This window comes from Belonocnema kinseyi, chromosome 6 (assembly GCF_010883055.1).
Source record: "Belonocnema kinseyi isolate 2016_QV_RU_SX_M_011 chromosome 6, B_treatae_v1, whole genome shotgun sequence".
NCBI lineage: Eukaryota > Metazoa > Arthropoda > Insecta > Hymenoptera > Cynipidae > Belonocnema > Belonocnema kinseyi.
Genome location: NC_046662.1, coordinates 142,840,369 through 142,857,918, shown reverse-complemented (window position 1 = coordinate 142,857,918; position 17,550 = coordinate 142,840,369). Strand labels below are relative to the sequence as shown.

At 34.5% G+C, this 17,550-nt stretch overlaps 1 protein-coding gene across 3 annotated transcripts in view; it reads right to left on the bottom strand.

The window, feature by feature from the left end:
• The window catches only part of LOC117174760 (putative inorganic phosphate cotransporter), an 822,629-nt gene that overhangs the window by 162,284 nt on the left and 642,795 nt on the right, over window positions 1-17,550 (bottom strand). The gene's annotated exons all lie outside the window — the stretch shown is intronic.

Sequence of the window (17,550 nt, the reverse complement as noted above, 5' to 3'; positions counted from 1 at the left end):
GGATAAATTAATGAGATTTGTTAACATTGACAGAATAAAATTTTTTTTCTAAATATTAAGCAGGGCCAAATATAAAGTTGCCAATATTCTCGCAAAGAATTGAAGATTTAGAGGCTGGTTAGAACGATTTTTAATGTATTAGAAACAAATGATCTAACGCAACTTGACAGGAAAATTGTATATGGTTATCAAATGTACATCGACGTAATGAGTTTTATCAGGTATACAGTTTTTGTATATTGGCTATTATCGGGTCGAATAAATTAAATCAATTTGATAGCGTCAGTAAACCTCAGTTTTGTTAAAAATATTAAGCTGTTTCGACTGTAAATCTCCCAAAGTGTCTAGATGAATAGATAAAATATTTTTATTCAGTTGACATTTTATTTATCAACTAGTGACATATTCTGTTGACGTCAAGAGTTTGAATTTTGATCCCAGATACATCGCAGACGCGCTCGTGGACTTTAAAATAACTGCTAGAGAATCTTAAAATTCTTCAAAAGATTTTGGAAATATCTACAGCATAAGGAGTACTTGACATTGAAGGGCTTCCATGGTTCCTAATTCTTTAGAATCCAATTGCGTTTTTCTTGCAATTAACTACAGTCTTTTTAAGTGTATGCAATGTATCTGAATTATGGAAATAATGCTAACTGAATCAAACTATTTCCTTCGCCCATTTAGCCACTTTGGAAGTTCAACCGGTCATTAGTACACCCCATTAACCTGACATTTTAACATTAACAGACCACAGGTTTGTTCGAAATACTAAACAGTTTCAACCTGGAAGATCAAAAAAATCTAAAGAAATACTACGGATATTTTGATTCAGTTTATTTTATTTTTATCATTCAAATAAAATCAAATTCTGGTCACTTCCACAGTTGGAATTTGTGTTGCCAGATACGTTGTACTCTGTTGCGCGGATTTCAGAAAAAAATTAAGAAAATCTTACAATACCCATTAAAATGTCAGAATAATCTGCAAAATTTCGAAATCAGGCTTTCCATTTGTTTAGAAGTAGGTAGAAATCTCTGTTCGAAAAAATCTTTAAAACTAAAGATTTTAAAGCGAATTAAAATAAATTGAATGAATTAAAAATAAATTAACGGACGCACCTTGGTAGGAAAACAGTGTATGATTATCAAATGTATATCGGCATAATGGATTTTATTATGGACGTGTTTTTTTTTTGGATTAGCTATTATCGGGTTAGATAGATAAATTCGACTTAGTGACATCAACAGATCACAGGTTTTTTTGAAATATTATGCTGTTTCATTTATAAAGCTTCCAAAGTTTCCGCAAGAATATATTAAATATTTTGATTCAGTTTCTTCTAAATATTTTGTTATTATCTGCACCATTTGATATAACTTTCAATCGAAGTAGGTCGAATCCCAGGCGGACCAAAGGGAGCCTCTACAAGGTATGCGTAAAGACGCTACTGGGGGGCTCTGGCCAATCACAGGCATCGTAGAAAGTATACCTAAGAACATCATGACCTGATATCTCAGTTTCAGGTCAGCCCTGAAGATGTGAACTGCAATGTTCACGAAACGTCGGCAAACAATTCGTAGTTTTTTACACGAGTGAAACCCGAATTATCTCTTTTTATCAAAGTGAATCATCGTGAAAGCATCAAATCTATTATCAAGGAACTCTACGGGGAGAGTATTCTTACTAAAACCAACACCTTTAGTAAGCTCAGGACTTCTCAAGGTGAGCTACTAACATCCTTAGCTTTTTTGAAACGGTGCAGAGACAACAAAATAGTCCCAAAATTATTACAACTGAAAAATAATTTGGGAACATCTAAATCCAAATCGATTCTGCATAATACAAGTTTGCTTCTCGTTAAAGAAAAAATACAACATACCAAATTTCTTTTGCACACTACCTCTAAAAAATTATTAAAACTTCATCTTTTCCTATCAAATACCCTCAGATTTGACATTTGTTCCACATTGGACCGCATATCGTTTGACCAATCCCAACGGATTAAACAGCTTTCCACCCAAAAACAAAAAACAAAATTTGACAAATTACTTCCAGTAAAGCAAACTAAAACTAACAAATACAGTAAAAAAACTTCTCTGACCACCCTCTCAACAATGAAATGATTTCAGCCTTATCTAAAGGACATAATTTTGCTGTAGCTCCATCGAAAATCCCAAAAGAAGAAATAATCAGCAATTTAGAATCCACAATATATACCCTTTCACCCGAAAAAGCAAATGAAATACGACGAAGGACGGCCAACATTTTACGCCAAGCTCAAGTTCCATCCTCAAACTTAACAAGACAGGAAAAAACCGCAATTAAAGAACTCAATCAAAATAAAGATATTATAATATTACCCGCAGACAAAGGCAACACAACAGTAATAATGAATAAAGAAGACTGTAACAACAAAATCATGGACCTTCTAACTGACGACACATACCAAAAACTTAAAAAGGACCCCACAAATACAATAGTCAGTAAAACAAAGACTCTTCTCAAAGACTCTAAACTTGACAGCCAAACAATATCCAACTTAATTCCTACTAATCCCATCTCTCCAAAACTTTACGGACTCCCAAAAATCCACAAGGAAAACATTCCACTCAGACCGATCGTCAGCGCGATAAACTCACCAACTTACAACCTAGCACGTTTTCTCGCTAAAAAACTAAATCCTTTTACAGGAAACTCCATCATTCACGTCCAAAACTCATTTGACTTTATTAAAAAGATACAACAGATTCAAATTCGACCCCAAGACATCATAGTGAGCTTCGACATAGTATCTCTTTTTACAAAAGTGCCAATCTCAGATACAATTAATATTATTAAATCTTTCACAAACTTCCCTTCCGAGCTTATACCTTTGATAGAACAATGTCTCAATAATACTTACTTCTCGTTCAATAACCAGTTCTACGAACAAACCTCAGAGGCAGCAATGGGATCCCCTATCTCGCCTGTAATAGCCAATGTTTTTATGGAACATGTAGAAACTAAAATCTGTAACCAAGCCAAACTTAAACCAGAATTCTGGTTCCGTTACGTTGATGACACATTTGTCATCTGGCGACATGGACGAGATGAACTAAATAAGTTTTTCGATTTTATCAATCAATTACATCCTAATATCCAGTTCACCATGAAAAAAGAACAAAACGGAAAATTGCCTTTCTTGAACGTATTAGTTCACAAAAAATCTGATAAAACATTAGGACATGAAGTTTACAGAAAGCTCACGCATACAAACAGATACTTACATGCCTCCTCCCACCATCACCCATCTCAAAAACAATCGGTCATCAACTCCTTGTATACAGAGCTGTCTCCATAACAGACAAAGATAACTTACAAAAGGAATTACAAAACGTTAAACAAATGCTAATACAGAACGATTACACAAACAAACAAATTGATAAATCAATAAGAAAACACACTCAAAAAAGCAAGTCAACACAATCTACGAAAGAAAGAGAGAGAAAAATGACCACCACTCTACCCTACATCCAAGTTGTCACAGAACAAATAGGAAGAATTCTCAACAAACACAACATCCAAACCATATTTAAACCACCTGCGAAAATAGGACAACTACTAAATAACCCTAAAGATAAAAAGGCACCCTTCAGAGATCCAGGAGTATATAAAGTCCCTTGTTCTTGTGGCAAAGTCTATATTGGAGAAACCGGGAGAACGGTGAGCCAACGTATGAAGGAACATGAAAGTAAAGTCAGGCTAAAACACTTCACGCAATCAGCACTAGCTGAATATCATATCGAAACAGGTCATAACATTTTATTTGATGAAACAACAGTCATTGCAAAAGCACACAACAAAATTCCAAGAAAACATAGAGAAGCAATCGAAATCTGAAAACACCCTACTAACATCAATGGGGACAATGGATATAATACCAATCCGATTTGGCTTTCCGTTCTCCCGGATTTTTTAAAAAGACTTGATTGCCCAATCAAGTTCGACCAGTCCCCACGGCGGGGCGCTCTGGCCAATCACAGGCATCGTAGAAAGTATACCTAAGAACATCATGACCTGATTCCTCAGTTTCAGGTCAGCCCTGAAGATGTGAACTGCATTGTTCACGAAACATCGGCAAACAATTCGTAGTTTTTTATACGAGTGAAACCCGAAATATCTCTTTTTATCAAAATGAATCATCGTGAAAGCATAAAATCTATTATCGAAATCTATTGTGGTCTGTTAATGTTAACAAATTAAATTGATTTATGCTACCCGATAATAGTCATTTCATAAGAATTAAGTTAATAATAAAAACCAGTATGTCGATGTACATTTGATAATCGTATGCCACTTTCATATTAAATTGAGTTAGTTAATTTGTTTTTAAGATATTGCCAATTTTTCTAAACCGCTTCTAAATTTACAACTCTTTGCAAATTTTCTGAAATTTGCAATTATTTTGTTAATGAAAGTTTTTTGTATTTCATAAATAAGGACCAATAGTTTTTTTAATGTTTGCAGGACTTCTAATCTTAAAAGAATTTTAGCATCAAAATCAAAATATTTCGTCGATTCTTTCATACATATTGAGAGCCTTATAATTGATACTGATTAATATTTCGAACCAAAATTTGGTCTGTTGAAGTTAACAAATAGAATTAATTAACTCGACCCGATGATAGTCAATCCACAAAACTTATATTCCTAATAAAACCCATTACGTCGTTTCACATTTAATTAAAAAGGATACACCATTTTCCTACCATATTGCGTTAGCGAATCTGTTTCTAGATGATTAATAATCTTTCTATACCGTTTCTTAACCTTGATTTTTTTCGAATTTTCTCAAATTTTGACATTTTGGCAATGTGTTTTTTTTATATTTTATAATTAAAGAGCAATCATGATTTCCCTAATCTGCAAGATTGAAAATTCGAAAAGCATGTCGGGATCTATTAAAATGTACTACATTCTTTACAAGCGTTTGCGATGTATCTGTGAACACAAATTAAACTTTTGTCGTGAACAGAATTTGGCATTGGTTGTATTATAAATATAACGCCTACTGAATAAAAGTATTTCACCTTTTCTTCCAGGCTCTTTTAAATAGTTATAATTAAAAATGCTAAATATTTTAAACAAACGAGTTGCCTGTTGATATTAACAAACTTAAATTATCTGTCCGACTCTATAATAGCCAATACAATTTATTTTATTCCTTTTAAATTAGCTTTTAAATATTGTATTTTAAATATTTTTCTAATAGAGGTTTCTAGCTTTTTTATAAATAAGGATAAATACTGAATTTGACGTGTGGCAGATAATATTAAGCACTTTCAATCTGGAGGAGCTCAAAATGTCTAAAAGAATACAGGTTATATTTTGATTCAGTATGCTCTATTTTTATTAGTCAAATAAAACCAAATTCTTGTCAGTTCAAGGTTTGGAATTTATTTCCCAAATACTCTCATTATGGAGAAAAAATTATAAATATTATTTCGAAAGTATATTTAAAAGTGAAGATTTAAAAAGCAAATTTAAAAGCAACTTCGTAAATCAAAAACAAATCAACTGACCAACTTGGTAGGATAATAGCATATGTTTATGAAATATACATCGACATGGTCTTATCAGGGACGTAATGTTTGTGTATTGGCTATTATCGGATCGGATAGTTTAGTTCGAATTATCAACATCAATAGGCCATAAGGCTTGTTCGAAATACGAAGCATCTTCAATTAGAAAACTACCAAAGATTCTAAAAGAGAACATGGAATATTTTCATTCAATTGGCATTATTTTTACGGTTCAAAGAACGCCACGTTCTGTTCAAGATAAGAGTTTTAATTTGTTTTTACAGATACATCGCAAAGGCTTGAAAAGGATATAGAAAACTTGAATGGATCCTGAAATTCTTTTAAGATTTCGAATCCTGTAGATTTAGAGACGGTTAGCAATGATTTTTAATTAATTAAAAACAAATTAACTAACGCAACATGGTAGAAAAATGTTATATGATTGAAAGATAAATGTACGTCGACGTAATGGGTTTTATTAGGAACATTGTTTTTGCGAATTGGCTAATATTGGGTCGGGTGCATTATTTCTATTTGTTAGCTTCGACAGACCACTGTTTTTCTTCGTGATATTTAGCAGTATCAACTGTAAATCTCCAAATGTGTCTAAAAGTATAGATGAAATATTTTGATTTCGTTGGAATTATTTTTATAAATCAACCATTCGACCCGATAAATGCCAATAGATAAAATTTTATAACTTGTCTTTTGTCCATTATCGGGTCATCATTTTATCCTTATTTTCATGTTAAACGCAGTTATTAGCCTTAATTTTCTGTTCTATTATGTGGCTTAGACTTACCGATGTTCTTCACCACCGGAAGTTTGTGGATACTTTGGTTTATTTTGATGCTGTATATGGTTGATGAGTTTCACTATTTGGCCACCCGGTACATAAAATTTAATTCTTTACACATTAATCATATAGGGTATTTAAAAGATGTACATTGCATAAATAATGCCATATATAGTTATACTGGACGAATGTAAATTGTTTAAACGTATTTTATCAGCATAAACGATGCAATGGCCTTTATTGGGTCGCGACCTGATAAGCGTTGTTAAACCTTTGAAAATTATCGGGTCAGACCCAACAAGTCGCAAAATACGCGATAAAGCACATTAGACAAAATAAATGAACCCGATAGAGGACATTGGACAAAGATATATATAAAGATATATAGTGGAGCAAGAGAGGAGCCCTGAGGAACACTACTCCTGATCCCGATCCAATTAGAAAGCTTATCCTTATCATTAAGTACTTGTATAAAACGGTTTTTAATGTAGGGCTCGAACCATGCGATTGCAGAACGAGATATATTAAAGTTACGAAGTTTATTTAAAAGCAGCTTGTGATAAACAGTATCGAAAGCTTTAGAAAAATCAAATAGAACAACTATTGTTATTTCCTTATTTTCGATAGCGATTTTAATGCCTGAAGTAACGTTAAAGGAGGCTGTTAAGGTGCAGGGCTTAGATCGAAATCCCGGTTGTAGCGGATGGAGTAGCCTATTTGCATCTAAGTAACTCGTAAGTTGCGAATGCACAGTAAGTTCAAGCGGCTTGGACATAGCACAAAGTATCGAAAACGGCGTTATGTCTAAAAAAAAAGAAATCTGCATCTTGAAAAGTCGAACTTGCCTGATCTGATATAAGGGGTGTACCAGAATTGACGGCGTTACAAGGTGGTAGGTTTGTAAATGCTTTTAATAAATCATTTAATCACTGCGACGAGAATAATATCGTGCGATGATTGTTTCAAGAAAAAGAATAAAGTATTTTGATGATGAACAACCCAGGATAACTAGACCAATAAGCATCACAACGGGTATCTCTCAAGAAAACTCCTTCAGTGCACTATGGTTCAGCTTAGCGTGGAACCTATTGATACGTAATAATAATTTTAGACACTTCACAACACGTATTATGGGTTATAAATGCAGACGGGAGTGGCTAAATCTCAAATCACTCACCTCCTGTACATGGAGGGCATAAAAGTTTATGCAAACGCAAACTCTGTAATGAAAAGCTGCATTTTACCCGTGGAGAGGTGTCACCTCAATCTGGTTCTGGTGTCTGGTCTCAAACTGTAATTAACACCTATGCCATTCCTCTCTTGATATATTCTCTGGGTTTGGTCTCCTGATTTTAAACTGACTACGAGAGACTCAACAGAATCATCCGTATCCAGATGTTTATGCACCGCATGCACCCTGAGAGGATAGCTGGATAAAGTTAAGTAGGCTTTCACTGATCAAGATTTAACGAGGAAGGAAATGAATGTGCAGAGAATGCTAAAGGACAGGGCTAGGACAGAAAGGAGTGAAGGGAGAGCGGCGAAGGTAGGGTATCGGAAAATAAAACTAGATAAGAAAATGTGGGTATAGGACGAGGAGAAGGAGGCGATGAAGGAAGTGCAGGGGAATTAGTTTCGTCGAAAGTAGTGGGTGAGAGTAAAGAAGGATGGAGGAGTGTTAAAGGTGCCGTAATGGAGCGTAGCAGGGGTAAAGAAGAAAGTTAAGGATTTGTTAAGGTATATTTAGGTATTTTATGTGGTTGGACTGATAGAGACATGGGCAGAAAGAAAGGAATGGGATAGCGTAGAGCCAAAGTGGTTAAGAGGGTGTAGCTGGAGGCTACAGGAGGCGGTCAGAGTAAAGAAAAAAAGAAGGGCTAGTGGGGGAATTATACTCGAGGTTGGGGATGGATTAGAGGAAGAAGTTCATGGAGAGGATGAGGACGAGGACGTGCAAATGAGGTATCAGGGCATAATTCGGCCTCGAAATTAGGTTCTGATTATGGTTTCAATCACATTAGGGGTAATGAAAGGGGAAAAAAGTCTGAACAATCATCCTCAATCAATCGGAATTACTTATGTGGGGTTTATTGAGCATCTCTTTATTCAAACATCTATGGCGCCAGCCACCAGTGAAGAAGCAAAAAAAAAAGGTTTAGGATGGTCCTCGCTGATTGGCAGTTAATTTATTTATCTGATTCACTCCTCTTTTTTTGTTATTAGGCTCAAAGCATGAGACAAAAGGGATTTAGAACAATCGGAATCTAAGGGGTGGGGTTACCTAACCACAAAATTTATAAAAGGCCGTAATTTTTTTTTTGTTAATCACTCTTCACTGTATTAACACATGGAATAATCTTAAGAGAAAAGATAAGTACCTTAATATGTGGTATTAGCCTACGAAAATACAATGAAAACGCTATTATCGATAGCCTGAAACCGAACAGAGAGAAAACAAAATAACATGTCCGAATGCTTTATCCAAATTTATCGGAACGACTAATTAACCCGATTTCCCCTAAATCTTGCAATCTTACTCCACGTGGTCGACCCCCAAGGAAATTTATTCAGTTTATCCTACACAACATCTTCACAGCAAAAAAAAAAATCTTATGTCGACCACGTGTCGACATAAGTTTAGGGATTATAACGGAAAGTCAAGCGCGTAAATATGAGGACAATTTTTTGGAAGAGGGGAGAAATAAGCTGGTTTGAGTTTTGATGGGAAAAGGAGAATAGAGGTAGGGGTGCGAAGATAAAGGATGCACGAGGAAGGAAGGAAGGTATATGAGTTGGTTCAAACGAATGGCATCGAGAAAGAGAAGGCAGAAGGAGAGGAGAGAATAAGAGAATTTAAGATAGTTGCCTACTAAATGAATGAAGGTTGTCTTCGAGAGTGTTACGAAGAATTTTTCGGGTGCAGGACTAGATGGTATCAAGAACTTCTGGTGAAAAAAGTTTACTTTAATTAGGATACACTATACTCCTAACCACAAAAGGCAACTTGTCCAACCTAGTGAATTACAGGCCAATAACTTGTTTGAACTCACTGTATAGATCTTTACAGCTATCCTAAAGAACAGGATTGTTCGAAGAATTGAACCTGTGTGAAGAGAAATGTACAGAAAAACGTGGGTCGAAAAAAGGTGTAACATACTGCCTAGAAAACCTGCTGAATAAAAGGTGTGCCTGCAATGAGCCCTCTGATTTTTTTTATCACGCCTCTGCCTCTATCTCTCGCCCTACGAAATTCTCCTGGATATCTCGATGGCGACGCTAATCACCGCCAGCATAAGGTCACTCATGTATTTTATTTAGATGATCAGAAGATCTATGCTTCTGATAAAAGAAAATTTCAGAGTGATTGAAATAGCGTCAAGAATCACACAGGAAATATTGGTATGCATTTTGGATTGGACTAGTGTGCCAAAATTAATCTGAAGGAAGGAAAAATTGTTGGTACCCCAAGGACTCTAAGCTTGTAAATATAAGTGTTATTAGACATCTCGACATTGGAGAGACCTATACATACCTGGGCGTGTCTCAAAGCCGAATTTAGGATTTAGCATCAGTGACGGAGTCTCCCCGAAGCCAAAAGAAGCATCGTTTTTAACAGATTTGGTGTTAAAATCTGTCGGCGTTGAACCAGGCATCTGAAACTAACATGCTTGCCATCCTCGTTCTAGTTTACTCCTTTGGAGTGGTTAAATGGATAAAGAACGAGCTTCGGCCCTTGATATCGTCATACGTAAAGTCATTCATATGCATTAGAACTTGGACAGTAATTCGTGTGTACTACCATAATGCATCTCACGCCGTCAAGGCGGACTTCTGAATTTCCAGTGTCTACACAACTGAATTGTTCTAAGTATAGCTTACATCGTTGCAAATGGCAGAGTTCATCTCCTAAAAATGGACAAAAACCACGAGATGATTGACAAAGAAGGGTTCTTCTACAAAGCCACGGAGCAGGCGGCCGAGATCCTTGGCTTGCATTAGAGCATCAGAAGTGAGGAAAGTGCATTACTCCATCTAGATGCTTCACTTCTAAGAGCCAAAGTAAAGAAAGCAGAGGTCTTAATACAGGTATTGAGGGTTTCAGTTTCGCCTGACAGAATCGTGTGATGTACAGCTTAGTATACCGTGACCGAATTTTAAGTCAAGAAGTTTCCGGAGATAGGTGCAGAGCGTGTCATGCACACGCTGGGTGCCTAAAACACATACTATCTCGGTATCCCACTCACGTAGGAACGAGGTACCTCTGCAGACATAATGTGGCTCTAAGAGTGTTTTATTACCATCTTTGTTTCTCTTACGATGTTAGCCGCGACCATGCCCTGCTAAACTCTCAGAGGAAGATAAAATCATCGTTCTCTAAGACTTCGAGAAATGAACTGTATTCGTAATCAAATTTTCGGCTCCAGCCTCCTCAAACATCACTGCCAAATAGAAGGGAAAAGAGATCTGCAAGGGTTGTAACCAAAGTATTCGGTTTAAGTCTTTGGCCTTGTGATCGGTTATGTCAGAGGTGCGAAGCTATATCTGGTTTGTAACTTTGGAGCCAAACCCGAGTGCCACAAATATGCCCTTCCGTGACCTGGATGCATATAGCTATCATCCATAGCTAGCTTCGTGTCCGCAAGACACACTAGGGTTTCGCCGGTCTGTCATTGTGAATTCGTCATGCTTTGTGGCCATCCATCTCAGTCGTTAGACGCGGGTATAGATGCAATTTACCGCGGTTCTACTGAATCTCTAAATTTAAATAAGAACAAAAATAAGGAGAACGAATAAATATTTTATTTTAAAAGCCCAGCTTTTAGGAAAATTATTCTAAAATTTTCGGAATAGTACATAATATTTTTTTATCAATATTGAGATACGAGTAATTTACAGGATGTCTGTACTATCAGTAGAGTAATTCCTATCGATCAGTAAAGATGCCACTTCACCATCTGTGCAAATATAAATAAAAAATATCGATCAAGTTAACTCTTTAAATAACAGGAAATAATGAACGTCATTTTGATAATATATAAAATAAATTAAAAATTTTTTTAAATTATATTTTTCTGAAAAAAGATCCTCTAAAAAAACTTATTTTCTATCTTGTTAAAATGACGTTCATTATTTTCTAATATTTAAAGAGTTAACTTGATCGATAGTTTTGATTTATATTTCCATCGACGGTAGGGTGACATCTATACTGATCGATAGTAGAAAACGGATTTGTCTTTCGATCTCTCTAAAAGCTTGATTTGGAAGGCACCCGACCGGCAATCGGAAGTTCTCTGGTTCGATTCCCAGTGGAGTGATTGTTAGAAGATCTTTAAAAAAATAATTTTAAAAATAATGATATAAAGATTCTTAATAATGGAGAAGAAAAATGATGAAAAAATACTAAAAAAAATCAAAACAAAGGGAATTAAACGATAAGAATCCTTTTTAGAAATAGCAAAAATATGTCGCTCAATTATTCAACAAATGAATCTAATTGGGGATATTCCTGAATTAATAGTGAGCATGGTTGGAACAGAGATCAATACGAGGATCCTGGTGGATCAAATGTCAAGAAAACACGATTGATCCTTTACTTATTATAGATAGTTTGACGGGCGATAAAGTGAATGCATCCAGATTAATAAATAACGCACCAAATAGAGAGTAGGATTCTAATGATAAAGATGTAGACAATATACTAGATAGAATAGAAAGACTATGAGATGACGTTTACAAAACATTTGTAAACGTTGGTCAATGGTCATTGGTCATGAACATTCGTCAATGGTCAGATGGTCCCAATTACTCAAATTCTTATGATAAAAAAATAGCAATCAAAGACTCTAGCCTGGTAGCGTAGAAAATGGAATGTACAAACGCGAAAGTAATGGTTAGGAAATGTAAGCGCTGGAAAAGGGGAAAGTTAGACAATGAAATGGTGACTATAACAAAAATTGTGAAAATCACGATTGATATTGTAGTCGCGGGGACCAGGAAAACTTGTAAGCCTCGAATCTGAAAAATATTTAATAATTACAAAAGTTGGGGAACCAGGCTCGAGGCATTTAGAAAGAACAACAATAAATAATATCAAATGTCCAAAGGAGACAAAAACGAAAGAAAAAAGTCATGCAAATATTATTAAAATAATAGAAAAAGGCCCTCATGTAGAATCTAGTTCTCAAGAAAACAATATGAAAAAATCGGGTGACACCATTACAAGGAGACCTTTGGGTCTGTTTTTGTTTTACTTCAATTGATACTCTCCTCAATGAAAGGTACATGCCAGAGGTTTACTGAGAAAAATCAAAAAGAAGCAATTTTTACCCATTTTCGAAAAAATGCATTTTAAAAATTGCAAACGCATGGCGAATGAGCCGATGCAAGATTATTTTGAAGCGTCAGTAGCCCCTGGTAGAGCGCTTGTCTGAAATCCGCAAGGTTGCGGGTTCTATTCTTGCTGTCCATAATTTTTAATATTTTTTTTTATTCATCAAAATGCTTGCTAATTCCATTTTTGAAAAACATTTAATATAATTATGCCATTTGATGATTATTTATTCCTTATTTTCAATAAAAACTCTGTTTACCGTATTTTTTATTTTAAATGTGTTTCAAACCAAAATTTTTTAAAATAAATAGAAACTTAAAGTGTTTTCCGCAAGCTAAAAAAACATATAAATAATAGACAATCATCAGGAATACATGAAAATACATTTTCAAGACACTGATTTTTTTTCTTGGTAAATATTTGTGAAATGAATCCCTGCATCTACTGGTATTTCATATTTATTATTGAAATTTTTATTTTACAAACGTTGTTCCTACTTTAATTTAAAAATATAAATACAAGAAACTATTGAAATGCAAAAAATTTTAATAAAATGTACAATCGTCCAAACCAGTGATAATACAAATACAATGAACAAAGTTTTTTTTTTAATGAGGAATAAATAATCATTAAATAGCACAATTATATTAAATATCGATCAAAAATGGAATAAGAACGCATTTTGACAAATAAACAAATTTAAAAACGAAGTACGAATAGCAAGAATCGAACTCAAAACTTTGCGGCTATCATCCAAGCGTTCTGTCAGGGAGCTAATGTCTCGAAAATGTATTAAAATCGCGTCGCCTTGATTATTCTTAGAAAACCTCTTCTATGTACCTTCTATTGAGAAGAGTATCAATTTAAACAAAAAAGCAGACCTACAGGTCCCCTTGTTAGTTAAAATGATAATACTGGTTACATATACTGAATATATTAGGGCTCTGACTTTTCCAATACCCGGTAAACCGGGTACTCAGGCGAGTACCCGATGGCACGGGTATTACACGGGTACCCGGATACCCGGGTAATAACCTAAGTATCGGGTACCCGGGTATTCAGGTAATACCCGGATACCCGGGTATCAGGATAAGTTCCGGTTAGCGGGAATACAGTTAAACCAAAGGTAACAGGATCACAGACGTCAGATAACTATACATTGAGTTTTTTAGCATGTCGCATCAACGGCCAAGCTGGATATGGGATTATTTTGTTATAATGTGTCATATTTGCAGCGAAATATTTTGATAACAAAACTCGACGTCATCACTAAGCCACCACTTACTGCATAAGCACAATGTAGGTTCCAAAGTGCCGAATTCAAATAAAAAGTTACTGCTTAATTTAATTAAGGGAGACAAAAAAGTGAGTTCTGCAAAGTGAGTTGTGAGTGAGTTTCTGCAAAAGCAGCGAATTTGAATGGACCACCAAGGAAACGGAAATGGAAAAAGATTGAGGAATATTCCTCGGAACGAACTTCGTGAAATAATTACTCAAACAGCAACTGAACTGGTAATTTCAAATCAATTTCCCATATCAATTATTTGAAGTCAAGGTTTTCGTAACTTTATGAGTATTGTGGAACCGCGTTATTAAGTAGATTGTCTAAGAACGATCTTTGAAAAAGATTTATAAAGCGTATAACCATGTGGTAAGACTTCGATATAAATTATACCGACGAAGACTGGAAAATAAGATGCTTTTCTTTAAGTATTGAACATTTAGATAAACGGCCAAATGCGATTAATTCGGCAAGTAATTTAGAGAAGGTAGTAGAAGAATGGAACTTGGAAGAAAAAGTAAGCTTAATTTTACACGACGATGCTGCTCTTGTCACAGCGGCAGTGAATTTTCTTGATAAAGTTAAGCATAATATCTCTTGTTCTGATCAAACCCTACAACTTTCTGTCAACAAAGGTTTTAGTTCGAAAAACGGAATAAAGAGAATTTGTAAGACGATCAGCAGAATAGTTACGTATTTACATCACTCCAATGTTGCTACTGCTGTTTTAAAAAAACAAGTGGAGTTAAAGTTTAAAATAAGCAAACTAATTCAAAACTTCTCTACCAGATAGAATTCAACATTTCTTATGTTAATAAGATTTTTGGAAAATCGGTTTCCCTTAACTGCAGTAATTTGGGATCGGTAGGTTACCAAATAAGATTAGGCAAATTAATTTACATTGGCAGATTACAACGACCTTGTACCTTTCTCAGTCTGATTCTACAATATCGATGGTCCGGTCCGTAATAAAAGGTATTTTAGATTATCATCTTAAACCTACCACTGAAAACTGTAATCTCATCAATGACTTCAAAAACGTAGTAGCGAAACAACTTATAGTATGATTTCGAACGCAATCTAACTCAAAAGAGAATCTTACGGCTGTACAAAGTTCTGCCCTTCTCGATCCACATCACAAGTCACTGCAGTCTGAACAAAATGAAACCAGAAAAAGGAATAGGAAGCCTATTCAAGAACTGATGAAGGATGTGCTTATTACAGAACCTTCAAAAGCAAGAAACGCTGAAACGCCAATAGATTTTATTTTTCAACCCCAACGACATGATAAATCAAAACATGTGGCATCTAAATACGAATTGTACATGGCAAAGCAACAAATAGATCCAAACGGAGGTCCATTATTGTGGTGAAAATATCATCCCTAGATATATCCAACGTTCGCAGTTTTGGAAAAATAATATTTAGTAATACCATGCTCGTCATCTATATTAAAAACATTACAAATGTTAATTATTCCAGAAGTAAACTGGAATTTAATACAATTTTCCGATTTTCCTTTATTATGGTTTTTATTCAAGACAGAGTGGCCACCAGTTAGAGAAAACCTAGAATTCGTAGTAAAATCATGGAATTTCATTGGTCTGAGAAACTCTGAGATACGTCAAGGATTTTTATGAAGATACTAAGATAATCAACTATGCAATTATTTAAAAAATAAAAAACCGCTCACAAAATTTCAAGAAGTTACCAATTCTAAGGTATTTGAATAGATTATATCGGAATGTAAGCAATTTGGAGATTTAAAAGGATTTCAAGGGAATTAAGGAATTGAAGATAGTTAAAAATTCAAACTGAGGACAATGAAAAAGATTTTAACCAAATAAAAAGAATGGTATCATATTTGTCAGACTTTCATGAAATTTCTAGATTCTTCATTTACGGAATTTCATGAAATTCACATCAAGGAATTTCACAAGATTGCAATAAAATCTAAAAGATTTCTAGAGATGTTATCAAGTATTAAGGCATTTACTTTTTTTAATGTGAAACTGATAACAATACCGCCAATTTTATTTCTGTTAAATAAATATTATTTTTCAGCGTAAATTAAAAAAAATGGTTACAGAAACATCGGAGAATTTTTTAAATAAAGTCTATCGGCCACCCTGAAAGATAAAAAGTTATTTTTCATATTCTTTAAATACACATTAAGAAATTATTTCAAACAGTTATTATTTTAATTCTTGATGGTAGTGAATGGAGTCTCTAGAAACCATTTTTTTCACTGCACGAAATTGATAACTTCATCTTCCATTGAATATTTCAATTTTAGCAGATACAAATTCAGTGCATAGTAGCAACAAAATCAATTGAATTTAAAAAATGAACATAAAAGCTTTCATTTAAAAAATCGAAAAGTCTAAATATACTCCTCATTATGGTTCACGGGTATTAAAAAGTTGTTACTGTCTGGAGGTAGGCAGTTTCTTCTTGCTGCTATAGTCGGCCCATCTGCAGAAAACATAGTAACGGATTTCGCTGATGACGAGGGTACGGCCAAATTTTGTTGGCTAATTCAGCTATTAAAGGGTAGATCAATTCGTAATTTTTCCACCACTCTAGAGGATTCACATCGTAGTTGATTTCCATTTCAGCTGAATACCTTTGATACTGCATTGGAGTACTTTTAAATTCGATGTATTGTTGAGGATGAAGTCAATAGCTGAATTTTTACTACTTGCATTATCCGTTTCATCAGTTGACATATCTGCAGCCATTTTCTGAACATTTCGGAAAATAGGTTGTCTCCCTTTATATGTAAATTCAGCATATAATAACTTCTTATGTCTAGGATCTAAGAATTTAATAATCTGATGAGCAGAAGTTGCATCCAATTCATCATTATCCATTATCAATTATCAAGTGATTCCGTAAAAATTGTGACTTCTGAATGAGTGTTAAGTATTTTAATTGCCGATTGCAATGGAAAAAGTAAAGTTACTAAATTTGTGATAAGTTTCCATTGAATATCAGACAATTCATATTGTCCAGTTATGAATTATTTTTCCACTTTATCAGATAATACCGCAGCAATAGGTATACGATTTTCTAAAAACGTATTGAACATGCCATAAACCAAATCATGTCTATCAAACTGTCCTTCTATCAACTTTCCAGGCGTTGTTTCTAACATTATCCGTTTTTTTTACCAAGGATGCTGCTGCTTCATCAGATTCTTCAAAGTAGCGAATGACTTTTTTAACCTAGGTATACACATCATCGAAACCCTCATAAGAAATCAATGCATTGTATACACTATTTTGAATCACCTCAGTTGCAAAAGGAATTCATTAATAATACGTTTTAGAGCTACAACTAAACTGGTATCTCGTGGATTATCTTCAATCCTTTCACAATAAAGAGACCAAATCTTCAATTTCTAATCCATATTTATGTAATGCAGCTTTACTAATATATATGGATCATCTTTGCTTGACAGCCAGACATCTAAGGAAAACGTTGCTGATTCGCATTTAAAAATATCATCTCTAATTCTCTGTTCTCGTATAGCATTTTATAATTTAACTCACTTTCACATGGCGTTTTAGTCTGG